The sequence below is a fragment of the Leucoraja erinacea genome, chromosome 2 (assembly GCF_028641065.1).
Source record: "Leucoraja erinacea ecotype New England chromosome 2, Leri_hhj_1, whole genome shotgun sequence".
NCBI classification, from domain to species: Eukaryota; Metazoa; Chordata; class Chondrichthyes; order Rajiformes; family Rajidae; genus Leucoraja; species Leucoraja erinaceus.
Window position 1 is genome coordinate 18,404,215 of NC_073378.1, and position 26,026 is coordinate 18,430,240.

The 26,026-nt window shown below is 45.7% G+C and overlaps 1 pseudogene; it reads right to left on the minus strand.

Annotated features, from left to right (window-relative positions):
- The window catches only part of LOC129707331 (threonine synthase-like 1), a 31,611-nt pseudogene extending 9,549 nt beyond the window's left edge, over nt 1-22,062 (minus strand).
- Nucleotides 22,063-26,026: the final 3,964 nt, after the last annotated feature.

A 26,026-nucleotide genomic window follows, 5' to 3' on the forward strand; every position in this document is an offset into this window, starting at 1 on the left:
CAACTGTGGTGATCAAGACACCAAGAAATTGCAAAACCCCTGAAGAACGCAGCCCAGGCCATCGATTGCATCCACACTTCATGCTGCCTTAGGAAAACAGCCAATGGATTCAAAGACGACTCAAACCTCGGACACTCTCTCCCCTCCCTTCTCCCATTGGGCAGATGATCCAAAAGCTTGAAAGCACATATCATCAGATTCAAGAACAATCCCCAGTGTTATGACTCTGGAACAAACCTCTTATATAGCAATGTTACAACATTTTGAGATCAATCTGCAATTTATCCCATCAGATAAAGCATCCCCAGTGTAATTTACCTGATTCTCTGGAAGTAATAAAAAAACCTCTTACATCGGTGAAGGTTCCCATATTTTCTATACTAATGTTGGACAATCAACTTTGTTGTGGCAGTTTCATAGATTATTCTGAAACAAATATTTTTAACTTGGATGACCTAGTAGCTATAATTAAGTTGCCCATATTTCTATAAATAGCCCAAGTGTCCAAATAATATTCACAAATAATTCACAATATCAAAACATTCAATTTACAAGTAAATCTTATTTTCTCTTTTGCAAATGGAAGGAACTACCTTAATGTATATAGAACGTTCACATGAGTTAGCTGGATAGAGCACAGACTCGTGAAAACTTTATATAAAATAATAAGCCCAACACAATCATAAAACCCTGGGGGGCAGTAGATTTTTAGTAGGAACTGCACGGGGGTCTTTCAACGGTTTACATGATTTTCGAGGACACAAAGTCTTCTGCCGCCTTTCACCAAAATTTGAAACTGTTATATCGTTCTGTCTCCCCCCTTCTGCTCTTATCTCTGGCCTTTGTTCTGACCATATGCCTATCAACAACCCACCCCCCCCAACATGACCTGTGTCCACATGAGAGGACACTACCTGCCACGCTCGTTCTGACCTCTGCTCTTATCTCTCTTTGTTCTGACCATATCCCCAACCCATCCCCCCAACATCACCCCCCCCCCACGCTTTGACCACCATCCCTCCCAAATCCCCCCCCCCCCCACCCCCCCCCCCCAACCCCCAACTCGGAAAGTAGTCCCGACCCAGAACGTGCTTCAGGGATGTCACCTGATCCAATTAGTTAATCCAGCAGGTACACAAAAAAGCTGGAGAAACTCAGCGGGTGCAGCAGCATCTTTGGAGCGAAGGAAATAGGCAACGTTTCCGCCCGAAACCCTTCTTCAGACTGAAGAAGGGTTTCCGCCCTAAACGTTGCCTATTTCCTTCGCTCCATAGATGCTGCTGCACCCACTGAGTTTCTCCAGCTTTTTTGTGTACCTTCGATTTTCCAGCATCTGCAGTTCCTTCTTGAACAGTTAATCCAGCACTTTGTGCCCTTTCACGTACAGTAGTTCTTAGGCACTAAATAATTTCTGAGCACAGGGTAGTGTTTACCAGGCTTTGTCTTGCCTCCCCTCTCTCCCCGCCACAAACACACACATATTTGCTGTGCTGCTGCAAGTAAGAATTACGTTTCACTTGAGTTGCTGCCTGATCTGCTGAGTTACTCAAGCACTCTGTCTCTTCTTTTGTTATCAGTCTGCGGTTCCTTGTTTCTAGTGTTTATTTAGTTATTTGATTAATTGGGAACAGAAGGTGGTGAAAATGTGGAATTCATTGCCACAGAAGGTGACACAGAAGTCAATGAATGTTTTTAAGGTGCGGAATCATAGATTCTTGATTAGGACGGATGTCAGGGGTTATGGGGAGAAGGCAGGAGAATCGGAATGGGGTTGAGAGAGAAAGATAGATCTAGAAGTAATGAGTGATATTTCGAGTCGAGACCCTTCTTCAGACCCGAAACGTCACCCATTCCTTCAAACCAGAGATGCTGCCTGTCTTAAGAAGGGTTTCGGCCCGAAATGTTGCCTATTTACTTCGCTCCATAGATGCTGCTACACCCGCTGAGTTTCTCCAGCTTTTTTGTGTACCTTCGATTTTCCAGCATCTGCAATTCCTTCTTAAACACACTACCTGTCCTGCTGAGTTAACTCCAGCATTTTGTCTATCATTGATGTAAACCAGCAACTGTAGTTCCTTCCTACACATGCTTCCTAAGCAGGGCTTCCACGCAGAAGGCAGCCACCAAGTGGCAAATCTGGCACCAGAACTTGGTGCAGAAACCCCTCGTATGCAGGCCGGGTCTTTCTCCTGGACATTCATTAACTTTCACAGCATTGGTTTACTTTTTATTTCATTTAAGACTCTCGTTCACTTCCTCAGTTCGCCATGCTCATTTCATCCTTCACAGAGAGCCTCTGTTACCCGACAGTGTGCACCTTTGACGAAAATCGGTTGCTACCCACTTATATGTCTGCTATCTGTTATTTTAATTTTTACTTTACTTTGTCTGACTACTTAGCCAGCTGTGGCTTCATGTCTTTGTTTAAGGGGAAGGCATTGATTGAGTTCCAAACTTGTGATGCAATCATGTTAAGATCATTGTTGCCAGAAAATCCCTTAAAATTAAATGATTTATTACTATTATAAAATTGAACGGTTCATTGGTACTTCATTGTCACGTGAATTATACCTCAAAATTGCAGCCAACATCATCAGGGACTCACACCACCATGGGCACACTCTCTTTCCCTACTGCCCTTGGTAAAACGTTATAGGAGCAGCCAGAGGGAGTGGTGGATGCGAGTACAATCACAACTTTCAGAACACATTTAGACAGATACATGAATAGGAAGGGCTTAGAACAGGGGTCGGCAACCTTGTCCTGCATAGAGGCCAGGACACATGTCTGTGAGCGGATGGTGGGCCACATCTATCACGTGTACACATAGATCCCGCACCCATCCCGCCCCGGATGGCAGGCATCAAATTACGTGTTCATATAGATCCCGCCTATTCAAGGACGCCACCCGGAGCACTGGCCCCTATTTACGGGTGCTCACGAACATGGCGTACATACGGGCCATTGCCTTGGCTCTGTCCTGAAGGCGGTGGCACAAATATTCATACTCACTCGTCCAGGGCTTGTTGACAACCCTGATCCCGACAGTAAAGCCCAGACATAGAAGGTGCGTGGCTGTGCCGGCGGCTTAGCGCAGGATGCGGTACAACCAGAACTCAGCACTCGGCCGTGCTCGGGGGATCCGGCATTGCGGCTGCCAGTGTAGGCCTCCTTGCTTCTGCATCACCGTGCCTGGGCGCCGCAGCCTCCGTCACGGGAGGTACCGGAGATGAAGGAAGTCCGCATCATGGACGATCATGGAAAAAAAAACCGCCTGCGGGCCGGTTGATTTTGGGTTATGGGCCGCATTTGTCCCGTGTGCCGTAGGTTGCCAACCCTTGGCTTAGAAGGATATGCAACCAAATGCAACCAAATGCAATTAGCGCAGAAAGGCATGGTCGACATGAATAACTTGGGTCAAAGGGTCTGTGTCCATGGTATATGACTCCTTGAATCTATGCCTCAATAAACGTGACCAAATTTAAAATAGCCGGTCGGTTCCATAATGTAATTTCTAAGAATCTCTGCCAATATATACGACTGCCTCAAGACTATTGTTTTAGTTCAGAGTCTGAAAGACCCAAAAGATCACCTATCCATTCCCTCCATAGATACTGCCCTACCAGTTGAATTACTCTGGCACATTGTCATAAGGTCATACGGAATAGTCGTAGAATTAGGCCATTCGGCCTATCAAGTCTACTCCGCCATTCAATCATGGCTGATCTATCACTCCCTCCTAACCACATTCTCCTGCCTTCTCCCCATAACTGACAACTGTACTAATCAAGAATCTATCTTTCTCTACCTTAAAAATATCCACGGACTTGGCCTCCACAGCCTTCTGTGGCAAAGAATTCCACAGACTCACTATCCTCTGATTAAAGAGATTTCTCCTCACCTCCTTCCTAAAATAACGTCCTTCAATTCTGGCTTGTTCAAGATTCTAACATCAGCAGTTCCTTATGTCTGCAGGTTATCTGTTCACTCATCCTACTGCCATGCAGAAATAATTTAATAATTTCCATAATTAAACCTGCAAAATAACTTCAGGTGTTTTTAGATGTTGTGAACTTAGGAAGCACTATCTTTCTCACAGCAAGCTACAAGGAAAATTGGTAAGAACACTGAAAAGAACTCATAGCCTCCAGCACACGGACCGGCAGAGCAAGGAAGAGATGGTGAACAAAGGATGCAAAACTCCAGCATCCCATTTGTTCCAAGCTAGGACAAATCAAATCTGTCAATTAAAAATGATTTCAAAATGTATAGCTCTGAAAGAATGAACCATTAATGACCCTATGATTAATAAATTGATCCCAATTAATATCCCAAACTATTATGTAATTCCCAAATTTGAATATTCTATTCCCGATTTGATTAATTAGTAGAATGTCTGTCTTATAAATAATAAGGTAATGAAACGTATCCACAGGCATAATAAACATCATTACAGTGGAAGAGAAACCAAAAATAACTATTCTTGAACTGCTACAGAGTTGAGAAAGGTTGCTGTTCTGTCTAGATAACAGGATGTGTATATGACATATTCCTACAAACAGAGAAATACATACAGCTCCAGAGAATTGTACATCAAAATACTGACATGTTTTCAATTCCAAATAAAAGCATAGAAAAGTTGAAGAGTTGGATGAAGTTAATTATACGCTCCATCCAAACTTTTTCAAATATGATCATACATTTTTCCCAGCACATTCCATCTTGCATGTTTGCCAGTGGCTGCATGAAAAACATTGTTTGTGCCTCTTCTCTGCGGCAAGATACTTACACTAATAATAATAGTGAGGTGATAGATCACCACTGTAACAGTAATAAAACACAAGTTTGGTTAGCAAAGAGGAAGCTAAATATTGATCATTTTGTTCAATTGGATGATTAAACATTTGATATAAAATAGGAAATTGTATTTATTAACCAGATATGGTTGTAAGTTGAACGATATAGATAGATAGATAGATAGATAGATAGATAGATAGATAGATAGATAGATAGATAGATAGATAGATAGATAGCCTTTTATTGTCATTCAGACCGAAGTCTGAACGAAATTGCAGCAGTCATACATATAATACCATACAATAAAACAACAATAAACACATATTAACATCCACCACAGTGAGTCCACCCAGCATCTCCTCACTGTGATGGAGGCAAAAGTCTTAGGTCGCAGTCTCTTCCCTCCTCTTCTCCCTCTGCGCTGGGGCGATACCCCCCCCCGGGCGATGTTAAGAACAGTCCCGCGGCTCAAACACCGCGGCCTGGGGTGGTTAAAGCTGCCGCCCACCAGTCCTGCAGAAGCAGCCGCTGGCCCGCGGCCGAACCCCGGACTCAGGCCACCGCCGCCAGAACACCGTCCCAGCCACCCTCACGTGAGTACTGTGCCGTCTTCAGCCTCGGGCTGGGCCACCCCGAATTGGGCGCCGAACCTCCCCCGGACCGGGCCGCCCCGACTTGGGCGTCGCTTCTCCCCCCGGACCGGGCTGCCCCGACTTGGGCGTCGCTTCTCCCCCGGGCTGGGCTGCCCCGACTTGGGCGCCGAACCTCCCTCGGGCTGCCAGCGCCGCACCTTCCCGAGCTCGGCCGCTCCGACGGGAGCCTCGTTCCACCCTCGGGCTGGCCGCCCTCACGGGAGCGTCCCAACCTCTTCCAGCCCTGAGCCGGACCACCCTCACGGGAGCGAGCTCAGGGCGAGTCCTGACGGTGCTCTGCCTCCGGAGCCTCGAGGTCGTCAGCTCCATTAGGCCTCAGCACAGACGGAGGCAGAGAAGGGGAATACGACAAAAAGGTCGTATTCCCCCGCAGGGAGAGACTGCAAACCCCGTTTCAACCCCCCCCCCCCAAAAACACAAGCTAAAACCAAAAAACTAGACTAACCAAACAAAAATAAACAACATAAAAAACACAAAGACAACGGGACCGCCGGTAAGCCGCTGCAGCCAGAGCCGTGCCGCCACTCCGCAACTTATAATGCAACTTATACTTTTAACACAAGATATTATGCTCCTGACTTACAAGTAAATGCAATATGAATCATGTGCAGTATCAATCTGACAGAGTAACTTCTATCAAGTCTCCCCTCCACCTCAGAGGAGGTTGCAGAGAAAACAATGCAAGAATATCTAGTACAGGTTGCAGTGTAGTTGAAACCTTCAAATCCAGGCAGCATTCTGGTAAAACTCCTCAACAATCTCTCCAAAGCTTCCATATCTTTCTTCTAATGGGGGCGTTCAGAACTGTACTCCATCTATTCCCACTATGGCTGCTCTCACTGTGGCTACTTCACATAGGTTTACCTTCATTTTATCGGCCAATTAGCCAACATGCAAGGCCTGCCTTTTTAACTTGCTCCTGTACTCCCAGGGAAAATTGAGACCACCAACTGTGAGACTTAATATAATAAAAGTATACTGCAAATGTTGGTTTTGCAAAATGCTGGAGTAACTCAGCAGGTGAGGCAGTGTCTCGTTAGCAAATGGATAGGTGACATTCAGGTCTGGACACTTATTCAGACTGATTGTAGGGGGAAGGAACTGTAAGCAAAACAAAACCAGGACAATTCATGGCTGGAAACAGACGACATCAGGCAGGGAGGTTCAGCTGCGGCTCGCCTGCAGTCCGTTTGTCTTTTCTGTTTTTTGTTTTCTCTTGTCGCGTTTTTACAGTTTATTTCGGTTTATTTAGTTGTGTATGTGTGTGGGGGGTGTAACATGTTTTTTGACTCTTCCTTCAGGGGGGATGCGACCTTTCCTGCCGTGTCCCCCGTCTCCGTGTCCGTCTGCGCTGAGGCCTATCGCGGAGCTGGCGGCCTCCAACTGCGACCAACCTCGAGGCTACGGAGTCAGAGCCAGGACTTACCAATGAGGCTGGCCGACTTCGGGGCTGTGGTTGCGGTGCGACCCAACTTCCGACCCGACTTTGGAGCCTCGGCCGCGGGCCAGTGGACGACATCATCGGGAGCTCGAGTTCTGTTTTCCGGAGCTCCCGCAACTACAGCTGCGTCCGCTGGACTGGAGGGTGGCAGCTTCGGCAGCTTCGACCGCCCCGGGCCGCGGAGTTTGAACCGGCCCGCTTGCGGAGCACGGATTCAGCCGCGGGACTTACCTACCATCACCCGGCGGGGTCACAACATCGGAGGCTTGGATTGCCTCAGCGCAGAGGGAGAGCAAGGAGGGAAGAGACAATGACTTTGGGACTTAAACTGTGTTGAGTGTTTGTTATTTATTCTATGTTATGACTGCAGGCTAAACCATTTTGTTGCACTGAAAAGTGCAATGACAATAAATTGAATCAAAAAATCAAAATCAATAAACCAATTGTTGGCCAGGGCTGGTGTGTTCCCAAGAGTGAAACATCATTGCAAACTATGGAACTGGTTAATGGACTTTTAATGGGTGTATGGTAGAGGAGAGAGGGGAGTGTTTGTATGTAACCTAAACTAAAATAATTCAACATTCATACTGCTGGGGTGTAAGCTACCCAAGCAAAATATGAGGTGCTGATCCTCCAATCTGGGGTGGTGATGCTATTCCATCCATTCTATAATTGGCCGCTGGCTTTCTTGCTTTTAATTCATTTTCATCAGAAATGCGGGCAATGGGACTGGCCTCCCCATCTGCAATATTTGTGTCAAAGCAAATCCTGTGAACCACTGCTCTTCAACATATGCCCGATCCAAACTCTGTCTTTGTCCTCTCCCTCCTGTGATCCTGTCACTGAAATTAAACATTTTATCACCTTTTTTCATTTTGCCCTTTCGGTCCTACCTGGATTATATTATAATCAAGCTCCCAAATTCACCGGTAGAAATTGATGCCATTGCCTATATACCTTTCCCAAACAATCATTTATTGCCAGGAAAATAGAGAGGGATGGACATGTCTTCCCAAAATGCAACACATTGCTCTTCTCTGTAATAAACTACATTAACAATTCCTCACCCCATCTGCCCAACCGATCAAGATGCTACATCAATTTTTGATAATCATCTTGGCTATCTATCATTTGTCACAGAACCCAGTCCTAAAACCAACTTTCCTCCATCACCCTCTGCTTCCTTCTATGAAGTCAATTCTCTATCCAATTGGCTAGCTCCCCCCTGGATCTCATGCCATCTAACCTTCCAGAGCACCTTACCATGCAGAACCTTATACAATGCCTTGCTGAAAACTATATAGACAACTAGACTAAGTGGGACCCATTGGGTCCCATGTTCACATGGGAGAGTTGGTCCCCAAATTGGTAGCAATTCCAATATTGGTAGCCGGGGGGGGCAGGGTAGGAACAGGCCATGGCAGCAGTTCCCCCTCTGGCCCACGCCAGGCCCCGTCTTAAACTGTCCCCATCCCCCGGCTACAGAACGCTCCCGCCGGCCCCCGCCTGAAGCCGTCCCCAGGTGCAGGACCCTTTCCACCCCCACGGGCCCCCGCCTGAAGGCCTCCCCGTCCCCAGCTGCAGGATGCTCCCTACCAGTCCCCGTCTGAAGCAGTAGCGGTAGGCCACAGCAGCGACAGGTCACAGCCCCAATAGGCCACAACAGCAATTGGCCACAACAGCGGTGGGCCACAACAGCGGTATGCCACTCGCCTGAAGCCACCCCCCTCCCCCGGCTGCAGGACACTCCCTCCCCACCAGCACCCGACAGCCCTCTCCTGAAGCCGTCTCCGTCCCCCGCTGCAGGACGTTCCACCCCACCTACCCCTGCCTGAAGCCGTCCTCGCCCCCCCTCCCCCCACCAGCCCCTGACAGCTCCCGCCTGAAGCCATCCCCCTCCCCCGGCTGCAGAATGCAACAAGAGACGCAATAAGAAAGAATGGACTGAATAAATCTCATCTTTAACGTTCAAATTGTTGTTATATTTTAAGAGTTATTCACATTTTAAGCTTTAATGTCCCTTTTCCACTTGCTGTGCCCGTCAGCTGCACCTGCGCAGTAATACATGCGTGTTCTACGTCACAATGGGAACCCAATGGGCTGGAATGGCTGCGTTGCCAGAGAGCCATTAAGAATGGATGGGGGGGGGGGGGGTTGAGGGGGGATGGAATGAGTGAGTGACGTGAGTGTGTGTGGGGGGGGGGAGGACAATGGGTGAAGGTGGGCGAGGGGAGGAGGGGGGATTAGGGGCGTCACAACGGGAGCCCGTTAGCCACGCCTGCGCAATTGGGGGGCTATATGTGAGTGGTGGAATATTGCGTTGAGGAACGGGTCCCACTTAGTCTAATAATAATAATAATAATAATAAATTTTATTCATGGGCGCCTTTCAAGAGTCTCAAGGACACCTTACAAAAATTTAGCAGGTAGAGGAAAACCATGTAAGGGGAATGAAATAAATAGTAGAGACATGACTAGTACACAAAGTAAATACAGAATTCAATTCAAAACACAGTATGAGGCAATTAATGCACAGATGAAAAGGGACGGCACGTGGGGCTAAGGATGGGCAGAGGTGAAGAGATGGGTCTTGAGGCGGGACTGGAAGATGGTGAGGGACACAGAATTGCGGATCAGTTGGGGGAGGGAGTTCCAGAGCCTGGGAGCTGCCCTGGAGAAGGCTCTGTCCGCAAAACTGCGGCGGTTGGACTTGTGGATGGAGAGGAGACCGGCTGATGTGGATCTGAGGGACCGTGAGGGTTGGTAGGGAGAGAGGAGGTCAGTGAGATATGGGGGGGCCAGACGGTGGCGGGCTTTGTAGGTGAGGATCAGGATTTTGTAGGCGATCCGGTGGGAGATGGGAAGCCAGTGAAGTTGTTTGAGGACTGGAGTGATGTGATGCCAGGATTTGGTGTGGGTGATGAGTCGGGCGGCTGCGTTCTGGACCAGTTGGAGTCGGTTGATGTAGTTGGAGCTGATGCCAAGGGGAAGTGTTGCAATAGTCCAGTCGGGAGGAGATGAAGGCATGGATGAGTCTTTCAGCAGCGGGAGGTGTGAGAGAGGGTCTGAGTTTGGCGATGTTGCGGAGATGAAAGAAGGAGGTTTTAATGACATGGCGGGTGTGAGGCTGATCTTATAAAGGAGTATAATATCATGAGGGGAGTAGATAGGATGAATGCACAAAGTCTTTTACCCTGAGTAGAGGAATCAAGAACCAAAGGACATAAGTTTAAGATGAGAAGGGAAAGATTTAATAGGGGCCTGAGGAGCAAGGGTGGTGGCTGGGGGATTCGAGGACGGTGTGCTGCCTTCCTGGTGCCAGGATCCAGGATGTCACGGACAGAGTGCAGAAAATCCTCAAGGGCGAAGGTGAACATCCGGAAGCGGTAGTGCATGTCGGCACAAACGATGTCAGAAAGAAGGGGATGAATATTCTGCAGTTTGACTTTGGAGAGCTCGGAAAACTACTGAAAAGCAGGATCTCCAGGGTTGTTATCTCCGGTTTGCTTCCAGTTCCTCGTGCTGGCGAGAGCAGGAACAGGGAGATACGGGACCTGAATGTGTGGCTGAGGAACTGGTGCACGGGGCAGGGATTTAGATTCTTAGATCATTGGGATCTGTTTTGGAGTAAGGGGAAACTGTACAATAGGGACGGATTGCATCTTAACAGGTGGGAGACCGGCATTCTGGCAGGCAGATTTGCCCCTGCGACACAGGTGGTTTTAAACTAAATAAGGGGGAGGCGGATCAAATGGGATAGTCGATGACGGAGTTAAAGGGAAAGGGAGTAAAGAGATAGTTAATGACTCCAGAATTAACGGGGAAGAAAGCTCACAAAGGAATAGGAGAGTGTGGCCAAGTGATATAGGGATCAATGTGAAAGGTAAGATGCGTAAGGAATTAAAAGTATTGTACATGAATGCGTGAAGTATAAAAAGTAAAGTAGATGAGCTTGAGGCTCAGTTAGAGGTTGGAAGATATGACATTGTGGGGATTACTGAGACATGGCTCCAGGAGGATCGGGCCTGGGAACTTAATATTCAGGGTTATACATCCTATAGAAAGGACAGGCAGGTGGGCACAGGAGGGGGGGTAGCTCAGCTGGTGAGGGATGAAATTCAGTCCCTTGCGAGGGAAGACATAGGGACTGACGAGGTAGAGTCACTGTGGATTGAGTTGTTGATTGAGTGGATTGACAAGAGAAGTTAGGGATAGAATAAAACCAAAAGAAAAATGTATAAAACAGCAAAGAGTAGCCGGAAGCCATTGGATTGGGAAACTTTCACAGGACAACAGAAGGAAACAAAACGGGCAATACGGGCTGAAAAGATGAAGTATGAAGAGAAGCTGTCCAGGAATATAAAGAAGGACAGTAAAAGCTTCTTTAGATATCTTAAGGGAAAAAGAGTAGCAAAGTCAAATGTGGGTCCCTTGAAGGCGGGTGAAGTGATTATGGGCAACAAGGAAATGGCAGAAGAGGTACTTCGCATCTGTCTTCACTAAGGAAAACACAAACAATCTCCCAGATGTACTGGAGGACACAGGATCTAAGGGAGTAGAGGAACTGAAATAAATTTTCATTAGGCGAGAAATAGCATTGGGTAGGCTAATGGGACTGAAGGATGATAAATCCCCTGGGCCTGATGGCCTGCATCCCAGGGTCCTATTTTCTATTTTTCTATGTTTCTAATTGTAAAGGCAAGAAGACACTAATCTACAGACCCCCAAATAGTAGCCCAGATGGATGGGTGTATGTTGCAGCACGAGTTAAAACTGGCATGTAACAATTGGATAGAAAATTGGTTGGCAGAGAGTAAGAGTGAACGGGTCCTTCTCAGAATGGCAGGCAGTGGCGAGTGGAGTGCCGCAAGGCTCGGTGTTGGGGCCGCAACTGTTTACCATATATATTAATGATTTCGAAGAGGGAATTAGGAGAAACATTATGGGAAAGGAATGGAGGGTTATGGTCTGAGTGCAGGCAGAGTTGGACTAGGGGAAAATAAGTGTTCGGCACGGACATGAAGGGCCGAGATGGCCTGTTTCCGTACTGTAATTGTTATATGGTTATATGGTTATAACATTAGCAAGTTTGCGGATGACACAAAGCTGGGTGGCAGTGTGAACTGTGAAGAGGATGTTAGGAGGTTGCAGGGTGACCTGGACAGGTTGAGTGAGTGTGCAGATGCGTGGCAGATGCTGTATATAGATAAATGTGAGGTTATCCACTTTGGTGGCAAAAACAAGGGGGCAGATTATTATCTCAATGGGGTTAGGTTAGGTAAGGGGGAGGTGCAGCGAGATCTGGGTGTCCTTGTACACCGGTCACTGAAAGTTGGCTTACAGGTACAGCAGGCAGTGAAGAAAGCTAATGGAATGTTGGCCTTCATAACAGGAGGATTTCAGTATAGGAGTAAACATAGAAACATAGAAAATAGGTGCAGGAGTAGGCCATTCGGCCCTTCGAGCCTGCACCGCCATTCAATATGATCATGGCTGATCATCCAACTCAGTATCCTGTACCTGCCTTATCTCCATACCCCCTGATCCCTTTAGCCACAAGGGCCACATCTAACTCCCTCTTAAATATAGCCAATGAACTGGCCTCAACTACATTCTGTGACAGAGAATTCCAGAGATTCACCACTCTCTGTGTGAAAAAAGTTTTCCTCATCTCGGTCCTAAAAGATTTCCCCTTTAGCCTTAAACTGTGACTACCTTGTTCTGGACTTCCCCAACATCGGGAACAATCTTCCTGCATCTAGCCTGTCCAACCCCTTAAGAATTTTGTAAGTTTCTATAAGATCCCCCCTCAATCTTCTAAATTCTAGCGAGTACAAACCGAGTCTATCCAGTCTTTCTTCATATGAAAGTCCTGACATTCCAGGAATCAGTCTGGTGAACCTTCTCTGTACTCCCTCTATGACAAGAATGTGTTTCCTCAGATTAGGAGACCAAAACTGTACGCAATACTCCAGGTGTGGTCTTACCAAGACCCTGTACAACTGCAGTAGAACCTCCCTGCTCCTATACTCAAATCCTTAATTGTACAGGTGCACAACCTTTTATCCGAAAGCCTTGGGACCAGACACTTTTCGTAATTCAGAATTTGTCGGTCTTGGGAATGGAAATTTTTTAGCGTAGACTTTAATGGCTGGCTCAGTGGCAGAGTGTTCGGCTCATATCCGCAAGGTCGCGAGTTTGCGCCTTGATCCAGGCAGTTACTTGGTCGCGAGTTTGAGTCTTCAATGTCGTTTTTTCTTGCAGAATAAATGTTTGTATGAAATGCAGTGTAGGAGAGGTGTACTGACTGTGTGGGCAGAACTTTGGAAGTGATTGCCCACCAGTCTAAAAAGCCGCTGTGTCTCCATGTCCCTGGGATAGCAGGGGGCGATCAAACAGCACAATACCCCCCTCCGCCTCCAACTCCAGAGGAATCCGCTCCCCGATGGGCCGCTACGGCGACAAGTGGCAGTTTGCCCACAGCCCGAGCAGCGCCACCCCAAGAACACCTTGCACACCATCCGCTTCTGCCCCTACGTGTTCCTCTGGAGTTGAAGTGGGGCTGGGCTGGAGTTGCTGCTGGCTGTGGGTCTCTGGGATCTCTGTGCTTGCAGTGGGCCTGGGGGTCACTGTCCCGTTGGTCCTGACGTCTTCGGCCACCCCCCCTGGACTGGAGCTGAGACTGGGAACTGTACCGCTCTTGCCCCCTCCCTCTGCAACTGCAAACAACCCCACTCTCCTGCAAGGGCGGTACAGTTCCCGGAGGATAGCAGGTGGCCGGAGACGTCAGGAACAACAGGAACCCGATCCCCGATGGGCCCCTACGACGCCCCGAGCTGCGCCCCGTCATCCGCAACCCATGTTCCTCTGTAGTTGGAGCGGGGCTGGGCTGGGCTGCTGTTGGCTGTGGGTCTCAGGGTTCTCCGTGCTTGCGGTGGGCCTGGTGGTCGACGTCCAATTGGTCCTGACGTCTCCGGTGACTGCACTGACCTGCTGCCATCGCCGACGTGAAGACAGTACAAAGCCCCCACGCCGGTGCAATGAGCGGGGAGCTGGAGAGGGGAGGGAAGGGGTCACACACATGGCCGGGGAGCAGAGGGGTGTAGGTGAGGTGAAACTGAAGGGAGCGACAATCTGCTGCTGCCTACACGCTGTTAAAAAGTTCCCACGCAAGACTCACGATACACTGTGTATCGTGAGTCTACCGTGGGAACTTTTTAACTCAGGTAGCAACATATTGTCAATTATTAACCCTCCCGCGCAATATACCCTCATCTTCTCTTTTATGAATGGAGATTTAGTTCCCCTTTCTTCGAGGACCGACCGGAGGTTCCGCTGTCACCTCTGCGGGCCGCCCTCGGTGAACGTTTTCAAGGACCTTTCTTCAAGGACCGAAAAAATGTCGCTATTCGGAGGTTTTCGTTATTTGGATCGTCGGATAAAAGGTTGTGCACCTGTATATCAAAGAGGTTCTTCTGCAGTTGTATAGGGCTCTGGTGAGACCATATCTAGAGTATTGTGTACAGTTTTGGTCTCCTAATTTGAGGAAGGATATCCTTGTGATTGAGGTAGTGCAGCGTAGGTTCACGAGATTGATCCCTGGGATGGCGGGACTGTCATATGAGGAAAGATTGAAAAGACTAGGCTTGTATTCACTGGAGTTTAGAAGGATGACGGGTTATCTTATAGAAACATATAAAATTATAAAAGGACTGAACAAGCTAGATGCAGGAAAAATGTTCCCAATGTTGGGCGAGTCCAGAACCAGGGGCCACAGTCTTAGAATAAAGGGGAGGTCATTTTAGACTGTGAGAAAAAAACGTTTTCACCCAGTAAGTTGTGAATTTGTGGAATTCCCTGCCACAGAGGGCAGTGGAAGCCAAGTCACTGGATGGATTTAAGAGAGTGTTAGATAGAGCTCTAGGGGCTAGTGGAGTCAAGGGATATGGGGAGAAGGCAGGCACGGGTTATTGATAGGGCACGATCAGCCATGATCACAATGAATGGCAGAGCTGGCTCGAAGGGCCGAATGGCCTCCTGCACCTATTTTCTATGTTTCTATGAGTCTAAAGGAGTCATTGAGACAGGTACTATAATGACATTTAAAATAAATTTGGAAAAGTACATGGATAATAAAGGTTTAGACAAATATAGGCCACCAACACAGGCAGGTGGGACAACAGTAGATGGGACATCTTGGTTGGTATGGATGAGTTGGACCGAAGGGCCTGTTTCCGTGCTGTATGACACTATTCCTGATATCTGGTTGAAGTTACCATGCAGCAGTGCCCTCTTGTGGTAGTTTAATACTACAATATTTGTACATGCTTGGGTATTCAATTTTTTTCTCACCAATTATTGCATTGACCAAATCAGAGCAGAGATGAATACAATTTCAATTTAATGCATTTGTTTATCTTAGATTTCTGGTAATTCAGATTGGAATATACAAATAAGAATTACATTATGATGTAAAAAGCTCTGTGGCTTCTTAAATATTGTGATAGAGCATGCAAAAATATATACTTTAGCCAGACCTATCCATGCCGACAAGTTGGTATTCTGGCCTTGCCCTATTTGCCTGCATTTGGCCCTTCCTATCTATTATATCTGTCCATGTCTTTTGAAAGTTGCTATTTGCAATTCCTTAGCCCTCATTCCCAACTCATGTAGATCCTGCTATATCCTTCCTCGCCCTCCAATATTACAGTGGACCCAGCAGCGATCCCCGTGGCAATCCACTTCAACAGCCTTCCACACCTATCCTTTGATTCCTTCCTCAAAACCAATTTTGAATTCAGTTGGCTAGCTCATCTTGGTTTCCTTGTGATCTAACTTTCCAGGCAAACCTATCGTGTGGAATTTTATGAAAAAACTCCACATACTTTCATCTGGAACTGTGGAAGTTTCTCAGATTTACCACATGATGGGAACTGTCCCGGGTTATTGAGGTAGGCAAGAGAGGAGATAGTGGGAGCCTTGACTTGGATATTTGTTTCTTCTTTAGCTGAGATTCCAGTGGACGGGAGAGTAGCCAATATTGTTCCTTTGTTTAAGATAGGAAGTAGAGAGAATACAGGGAACTATAGTCATTCAATTGTCATTAGAAATGGGAATAGTGCCAAAGGATTGGCGTACTGCGCATATTGTTCCATTGTTTAAAAAGGGTTCTAAGTGTAAACCTAGCAATTATAGACCTGTTGGTTTGACGTCAGTGGGGGACAAATTAATGAAAAGACTACTTAGAGATAATATATATAAGCATCTGGATAAACAGGGTCTGATTAGGAACAGTCAACATGGATTTGTGCCTGGAAGGTCATGTTTGACTAATATTCTTGAATTTTTTGAAGAGGTTACTCGGGAAATTGATGAGGGTAAAGCAGTGGATGTTGTCGATATGGACTTCAGTAAGGCCTTTGAGAAGGTTCCTCATGGAAGGTTGGTTAAGAAGGTTCAATTGTTGGGTATTAATGGTGGAGTAGCAAGATGGATTCAACAGTGGTTGAATGGGAGATGCCAGAGAGTAATGGTGGATGGCTGTTTGTCAGGTTGGAGGCCGGTGACTAGTGGGGTGCCACAGGGATCTGTGTTGGGTCCACTGTTGTTTGTCATGTACATCAATGATCTGGATGATGGTGTGGTAAATTGGATTAGTAAGTATGCAGATGATACTAAGATAGGTGGTGTTGTGGATAATGAAGTAGATTTTCAAAGTCTACAGAGAGATTTAGGCCATTTGGAAGAGTGGGCTGAAAGATAGCAGATGGAGTTTAACGCTGATAAGTGTGAGGTGCTACATCTTGGCAGGACAAATCAAAATAGGACGTACATGGTAAATGGTAGTGAGTTGAGGAATGCAGTTGAACAGAAGGATCTAGGAATAACTGTGCACAGTTCCCTGAAGGTGGAATCACATGTAGATAGGGTGGTAAAGAAAGCTTTTGGTGTACTGGCCTTTATAAATCAGAGCATTGAGTATAGAAGTTGGGATGTAATGTTAAAATTGTACAAGGCATTGGTGAGGCCAATTCTGGAGTATGGTGTACAATTTTGGTTGCCTAATTATAGGAAGGATGTCAACAAAATAGAGAGAGTACAGAGGAGATTTACTAGAATGTTGTCTGGGTTTCAGCAACTAAGTTACAGAGAAAGGTTGAACAAGTTAGGTCTTTATTCTTTGGAGCGCAGAAGGTTAAGGGGAGACTTGATAGAGGTCTTTAAAATGATGAGAGGGATAGACAGCGTTGACGTGGATAAGGTTTTCCCATTGAGAGTAGGGAAGATTCAAACAAGAGGACATGACTTGAGAATTAAGGAACAGAAGTTTAGGGATAACATGAGGGGGAACTTTCTTTACTCAGAGTGGTGGCTATGTGGAATAAGCTTCCAATGGAAGTGGTGGAGGCAGGTTCGATTTTATCATTTAAAATTAAATTGGATAGGTATATGGACGGGAAAGGAATGGAGGGTTATGGTCTGAATGCAAGTAGATGGGACTAGGGGAGAATAAGTGTTCGGCACGGACTAGAAGGGCCGAGATGGCCTGTTTCCGTGCTGTAATTGTTATATGGTTATATGGTTATAGACCATTGTGCCTCATATCTGTGGTAAGGGAACAATTGGAGAGAATTCCTCGAGATAGGATTTGCTCCTATTTGGAAGAGAATGAGCTAATTAGGGATAGCCAGCACAGTTTTGTACGTAGCAAGTCGTGTCACACAAACAATGGTTTGTATGAGGAAATGACGAAGGAAATTGATGAAAGTAGGACAGTGGATGTTGTATACATACATTTTAGTAAGGCTTTTGATAAGGTCCCTCAGGGAAGCAGATCCGGAAGATTAAGATGTGCGGGATTCACAATGACATGGTCATGTGGATTTAGAACTGGCTTATTCATAGAAGAAAGGGGTAAATATACTGGCTGGAGGTTTGTGAGCAGTGGAGTTCCACAGGGATCTGTGCTGGGACTCCTGCTGTTTACGATGATATGTAAACGACCTAGACATAAATGTAGATGCATTGGTGAGTAATTGTGCTGATGACACCAAAGTTCTAAGAGTTGCAGACAGTGAGGAATGCTGGCAGAAGATGCAGTGAGATGTAGACCAGTTGCAGAAATGGGCAGAGAAATAGCAGAGTTCAACCTGAGCTCTGTAAGGTGATGCACTTTGGGAGGTTGAATGTAAGGAGAGAGTTAATGGCAAGAACCTTAACGACATTGATGTATGGAGTCTTGGAGTCTAATTCACAACACATTGGTTGGCAGCACGGGTAGATAGGGTGGTTAAGGCGCATGGTATGCTTGCCTTCATTGCTAAGGGCATTGAATATGAGAGTCAGAAAGTAATGATGCAACTAAGTTGGACTTTGGTTAGGCCACATTTGGAACATTGCATGCAGTTCTGGTCGCCACATTGCAGCAAAGATGTGGAGATTTGGAGAGGTTGCATAGGTGGTTTACCACAATGCTGTCTGGATTAGAACGGTTCAGCTACAGGGAGAGGTTCTGTAGAGTTGGATTGTTTTCTCTGGAACGTCAGCGGTTGGAGGGAGACTTGATAGACGTATATAAAATTACTAGACTAAGTGGTAAGGGTTGGGTCCTCGTTGGGTCCCATTTTCACAAGGGAGGGCTGATACCCCAATGCAATATTCCACCTCTCCACCAATTCCAATATTGGTGGCCAGTGGGGGGGAGGGGCACTTTCTGGAGCGCTAGTATGGGTATTGTGGGCTGAAGGGACTGGTTTCCACAGGGCTAGTGTGGACATTGTGGGCCAAATGGATTATTGGGGTGACAGCTCAGTCACTCAAGCCTGATGTGCTGGCTGCTCACTCACGGCTGGTGGGCGATCAGTTGATTCACGGCTATTCCTCGAAATTCCATTTCAAGCAGGGTGCAAGGCCACCAAATTAAAGTGCTGTTTCTTACCACCTCAAGTAGGGTGCAAGGCCGCCAAATTCAGGTGCAGTTTCCTACCACTTCAAGCAGGGTGCAAGGCCACTGAATTCGTGCAGTTTCCTACCACTTCAAGCAGGGTTCAAGGCCACCGAATTCAAGTGCAGTTTCATACCATTTCAAGCAGAGTGCAGGGCCACCAAATTCAAGTGCAGTTTCCTACCACTTTGTGCAGGGTGCAGGGGCACCAAACTCAAGTGCAGTTTGCTATCACTTCAAGCATGGTGCAGGGCCACCAAACGCAAGTGCAGTTTCATGCCACTTCAATCAGGGTGCAAGGCCACCAAATGCTAGTGTTGTTTCATACCACTTCAAGCAGGATGCAAGACAACCAAATTGAAGTGCAGTTTTATACCATTTCATGCAGGGTGCAAGGCCACCAAATTCAAATGCAGTTTCATACCACTTCATGCAGGGTGCAAGGCCACCACATTCAAATGCATTCATACCATTTCAAGCAGGGTGAAACCACCATAAAACCACTATAAAACCACACAAAACACCACATAAAAACCACACTCACAGTTCAGTAGACATTCAGTGTGTTCAGTTGATTCACAGCTCAGACAGAGTCGTGACCTCTCCCTCCCACATCTTGCAGAGACTGAGCCACACCCACACTTCCAGGTTTTATAATTCGCCCCCCGGAAGGGGTGTGGCCTTCATTGCGTGATTGACAGGAAAGAGATTAACAATCTTTTTAAACACTAATAACACTTTTATTTTTCATTCATGGGAAGAATCCTCTTCACCTGATGAGCGGAGGGGGACTGAGTAAGATGGCCAAACATCACAGCCGTAAGTGGTAGCATTTTATTTAAAATCAATATAGAGTGCAAACAGGAAGTTGTCAAGTTACCACCACCAACAACCATTTGCAGTGCAGCATTTCAAAGCAGTTACCACCAGCAACAACCATTTGTAGTGCAGCATTTCAAAGCAGTTACCACCATCAACAACCATTTGCAGTGCACCATTTCAAAGCAGTTACCACTACCAACAACCATTTGTAGTGCAGCATTTCAAAGCAGTTACCACCACCAACAACAACCATTTGCAGTGCACCATTTCAAAGCAGTTACCACCGCCAACAACCATTTGCAGTGCAGCATTTCAAAGCAGTTACCACCACCAGCAAACATTTGCAGTGCAGCATTTGAAAGCAACCACATTTTCATTTTCAAACCACATTAAGGGCACTCCCAGTTGAATAGACATGTGTTCAGTGTTCTTCACAGCTCAGAGAGACATGACCCTCTCGCTTCCTCCCTCTTGCAGAGACTGAGTGAGGCACAACACCTCTGGGTTGTAATAGTCCCTCCCCCCATCTCACCAGCAGGGGCAGCAGAGAGAATGTCAACATTTTTTAAACATTAATAACTCTTTTATATTTAATCAATGGGAAATATCCTCTTGGCCTGCACAGCAGAGGGGGACTCCGAGTAAGATGGCCGAAAATCACAGCTGTAAGTGGCAGCATTTTTTCAAAAATCATGAAACAGAAAAACAGGAAGTGGTTAAGATCTTACTTTTAGTAATATATAATAAGATGAGAGGCACAGATAGGGTAGAGAGTCAGAACTTTTTTGCCAGGATGAAAATGTCCAACACTAGTGGGCATAGCTATTAGGTAAGCGGGAAGTTTAATGGAGATGTGCACAGAGATTTACACAGAGGGTGGTGGGGACTGCCACGGGTGTGATAGAGGCAGATATGATAGTTCATCTATTATAAGGAGTAGGCCATTCAGCCCATCAAGTCTACTCCACCATTCAATCATGTCTGATCTATCTTTGCCTCTCAACCCCATTTTCCTGCCTTTGCCCCATAACCACTGCCACCCGTACTAATCAAGAATCTGTCGATCTCCACCTTAAAATCATTAATTGATTTGGCCTCCACAAACATGGCGATAGTGGCATTTAAGAGGTTTTGCATAGGCACATAGAAGTGGAGGGAATAGAGGGACATGGATCATATACAGCCAGATGAGATCAGTTTAACTTGACAAAGTTCGGCTCAAACATTGTTGGCTGAATGGCTGTATTGTTCTATGATCTATTCAGCATAAAAAATTGGGATGTTGTCACAGTTTGTAAAAGACGTTGGTAAGGGCACATTTGGAGTATTGTATTCAGTTTTGGTCACCCTGCTATGGGAAGGATGTCATTACGCTTGAAAGAGTGCAGAGAAGATTTACAAGGATGTTGCCAGGAGTTGAGGGCCTGAGCTACCGGGAGAGGTTGGGAAAGCTAGGACTTTATTCTATACAGTGCAAAAGTTTATGGTGTGATCTTATAGAGGTGTATAATATCATGCGGGGAATTGATAGGGTGAATGCACAGTGTATTTTACCCAGGCTAGGGAAATCAAGAATCAGAGGACATTGGTTTAAGGTGAAAAGAGAATGATTTAATAGGAAGCCGAGGGGGCAACTTTTTCACACAAAGGGTGGTGGGTATTTTGAGCGAGTTGCCAGAGGAGATTTGAGACTGGTCATTTGTGCATTTAAAAGATACTTTGACAGGTACATGCACGGGAGGAATTTTAGAGTGATATGGGCCAACCAGGCAATTGGGACTAGCTTAGATGGGGTATATTGGCTGTCATGGAAGGGTTGGACCGAGTGGCCTGTGTCCGTGCTGTATGACTATGACTATGGAAGAAGGACAAAGGGAGTCTATTGTGAAAAAAATATAGATATTTGCGAAGTGCACAAAATCATATTGGCCATTCATTGAGGGGTCCATTAAACCATTAAGCAAAGTCTTCACAGGAAAGTTGCATTGTTGTGTTGTTTTTTAAACACCCTGACATGTCACACAGTAAAATTCTTGTAACACCCAACTCAACTGACGCTAGTAATCAAACCAGGATTCGGCAGCTGAGCTCCTCCATCACTCGCTCACTGACCTTTATGTGCAGCCTAGAGTTCCTTCCCTTCATGCTCAGTGCTTCTTCCCTTCACCCAGCCTTGGCAGAGGCTGACAACTGTTTAATATGTACTTGGAACACAAGAAGGGCCAAAACAACATTTACTTTAAATATAGCCACTTACCTTTAAAGTGTGACCTTCCATTAAATTTGAGCTGCCAAAGAGATACCAATCCTGTCCAATAACCCGATATTATTACTTCAAAGCCAGGGCCATGATGAGATTTAATCATGTTGATTACCTATTAATAAAACAGGAGACATTAGTAGGATGCAATCAAAATTTATAATATTTGTAATTGTGTCATATGGTTTGTAGGAGCCATTCTTGCTTCGGCTAGTTACTGTTGCCATATATTATTATTTTGTCTAGATATTTGTTGCAGAATTATTTTGTATGCTTGGGGTTGGGATTTTGATACGTAGATGGGCGTGACATACATCAGATGCGGCTAGCGAAACCACTGGGAGTGGTCAGATCGACTGGAGCGAGCAGGAGTGAAGGAATATGGTTTTTTACCAGATCAGATAGTAAGAACAGAAAGCTACGATTTGTATAAGGATAAAGAGGATCTGGTATATTCACTTCTTTGTATTTACAACAAATTCAATTACAATCAATGAAAGTGGAAATAACGACTGGAGGATTTGTTTTTGCTATCGGCTGCGTACGATCACTCCTCCCTATGTGTAGTAACGGCAATGGCAAGCTGAAGCTTGGAACAGTTTGAAATTGCCATTATATTAAAGTAAAAAAACAATTCTCTATGAGTGGAGCCAACTGGAATAAAGAATCTGCCTGGCACCGTCAACTCGACAGGTTCAAAACCTGTGCTCTATGAAGAGTGAAGATTGGAAACTTCGAAAGCCAGCGCAGGAGATCATGAGTAAACAAACAGCTACTGCATTAAGTTTTATTGGAAAGCTGCATTATGCTGTATTGATAAAGCTGAAAGGCTTAAAGGAACAGCTTCTCTTGGAGAAGGCTGTATATTTGAACAACCGAAAAGGCTGTAAGGAAAGGCTGCAAATGCTGGATTGAAAACGACTGTTACCATGGAGACATGAACAAGTGACCTTGAAAATCTCAAAATCTAGCATGCTTTGAATTCCAGCCTGAAAAGCTACTGAAGAACAATTGTTACTATGGAAACAAAAAGAGTGACCTTGTGAATCTCAAAGCTAACGATGTAAGCACGTCATTTCATCTATACATCATTACATAAACACTATACGTCATTACGTTATACAAAATGTGGAGAGGTGGTTATCTGAAATTGGACAACAAACTACGCACTCTACACTTGGAAGTGCGATATGTCAAAGTGTTGTAGCCACAGAAGAAATTGGACCTGAAGATAGTATTTCAAATGTCTCAAAACGAAGATCAAGACATAAATCTGGTTCTGTAGCCAGTCCAACATCAAGGGTCTCTTCTCGTATTGAAGCTGTGAGATTCAAAAATCACAAATGCTCTTTTTTTTTTTTGGTTTATTTTATTAGAAGTTAATACAGCACAAAACAGTACAGTATGTAATACCGTAATCCATTCTATGTACAACCTCTAGTTTTATGTTATAAGAAGGAAGTAAGCAGAACAAGAAAAAGAAAACAATAGAAAGGGGAAAAAGTGGAAAAATAGATGGTAGAGAGTAGAAAAACGTGAAGTGTGTATATAAAAAATAAAAAAAGGAAGAGAGAAAGTGGAAAGTAGAAATAGAAGAGAAGGCCCCTTAAAAGAGAATTTTTCAAATCTGTATTCGGAGATGTAGCTCTATCCGCGTCATGAACTGAAATCAGCAATCCTTACGGATCACAAATCACAAATGCTCTTGAGACAAATTCAGACAAAGAAGTGTTTTTATTAATTTCATATTCTGCAGAATAGGTGCCTCTCCTCTGATGTCCCCTAGAGGCACACAAAAATGGAGATTGTATCTATCTTTTATACCTTTCTTCACTATGGTCACTACCTCATGTCTCCCCATCGAGCTTCTGCCAATCAGAACACTAAGGTTTATATTCCCACGAGAACGTCTCGGAACGTCTCCTGACGTCAAAGACTCCTAAGGCTTCTGCTGAAGTTTCTATCTGTTTGCTACTTTTTATCTAGAATTTCTCTCTGTTCTGTATATTGTAACTTTCTTCTACCAGCGGTCTGGCTTCTGCTGACACCTTATTTCTTTCTAAGTTATATTTTTCAGAGTTCTAGTATAAATCAACCATCCCTATTAACCCTTTTCTCACAAAGCTGAAATAGATTTGGCTATTCTCTTGGAACGGGCAGCTGCCATGGAGAAAAAGCATCAGATTGAGGCACCGGTCCCACTTCAATCGCCAGAGCCATATGGAGTTGTGCGGAGCTGGTCCCGACATCGCGCGGGGCTCCGAAAAACTGACTGTGTTCAAAAGTTCCATGCGGCAACGGCCTGCTGGCCCATAGCCGCATTGAAGCCGTACGCACAGCCTCGACGGGCATGCGCAGCATCTCAACGCCGTACGCACGTCTAGAGGCCATACATCACGCGCGAACTTCCCGCGGACTTAGCTCGAACTTCACGTCACTCATTCGACCTCCACACGGCCCCCACTTCTGGTTTGGTCGTGTCGCCGCATGCAGTCGCATGCTGGTGGGACCGGCCCTGTTCGGGAATCACTCGACCTCCGCTCGGCCCCTGCGTCCGGTTTGGTCGCGCTTGCAACATGCAGTTCGCATGCTCGTGGGACAGGCCCTTCACTCGGCACTCTTTTCATAGGGCAAATGTACAGACTCATAGGAGTAAGGGTGTGCATGAGTCTGTTAGCACTGCTCACCCTGTACGGAAGGAAGGAAACCAACGTGATACCTGGAAATTAATAGAGAGGCAGAATCAGATTACTACTCTTCTCCATCTTAGCAGTACAGGTAAAGAGCCGCAAGGTGTTGCAAACATACACATTTTTGGATCATGGAAGTTCTACAACCTTTTGTACAGAAAGCTTGATGAGAAGGCTGAACATTACAGGACAAAAGACTAAGATTCTCTTGCGTACAATAAATGAAGAGAAGTATGTGTTCAGTCTTCGTATCTCAGGTTTGGAAATATCTAGTCTGAACAAAGACGATTTTATACAACTATTCAATGTGTTCACACATAAGACCATGCCTGCTTCTGATCTAAACATTCCCAAGCAGAAAGACCTGAAACAATGGCCTTACTTGAAGGGTATCAAGATTCCTAAAATAGAATCTGGCATCGACCTACTCATCAGAACAAATGTTTCGAAGGTATTGGAACCTTGGGAGCCAGCCAACAGCCAAGGGGATGGACCATTTGCTGTGAGGACCCGACTCGGATGGGTCATCTATGGTCCCCTGAGAAGAGGTAAAGTTCTTGGATATTATGAATCACTTAATAAAGATGATAGATAGTCGCTATTGTCCAGACTTAACTTTCAAACAAGAAAGCGCCAGTCTGCAATATAACCGTTGCATTGCAGTGCAGCACATCCAGAGCCTGAAACACAGGTTGGACAAGAATAAGAAGTTTTGTGATGAATATACATCTTTCCTCACATTGATAATGCTTATGTTGAAATGGTACCAGTGGACCAGCTGAATCAAAGTGATGGAGAGCTCTGGTAGTCTTTGACTGTGGGGCAAGTCTTCAAAGGAACATCACAACTGCCAACATCACAACTGCCTAACTGTCCAGACCTTACCAACTCATTCATTGGAGTTCTCATGAGATTTAGACAAGAACTGGTTGCTTTGATGGCTGATATTAAAGCAATGTTTCATCAGGTCAAGGTATCAGAAAAGTACATTAACTATTTGCGATTCCTGTGGTGGTCTGAGGTTGATGCACAGCAAGATCTTGTTGAATACCGGTTGAAGGTACATCTCTTTGGATCAGAGCCATCATCAAGTTGTGCAAACTTGGCATTGATGAAGACTGCTGAGGACAACGAAGCTTCTTTCCCAGCAGAGGTGACAAACATAGTGAAGAACAACTTCTATGCAGATGATTGTTTAAAGTCCATGCCTTCGGAACAGGAAGCAATTCAAATGGCAACACACCTGACTTCCCTCTGCCAAAAGGGAGGATTCATGCTGTCAAAGTGGATCAGCAACAGCCGTGCTATATTAACATCCATTCCACAAGATCACAGAGCCAAGGAGACCAGGGAGTTGGGATTGACAAAGACAATCTGCCTATGGAAAGAGCACTGGTATTGCACTGGTGCATAGAAGCAG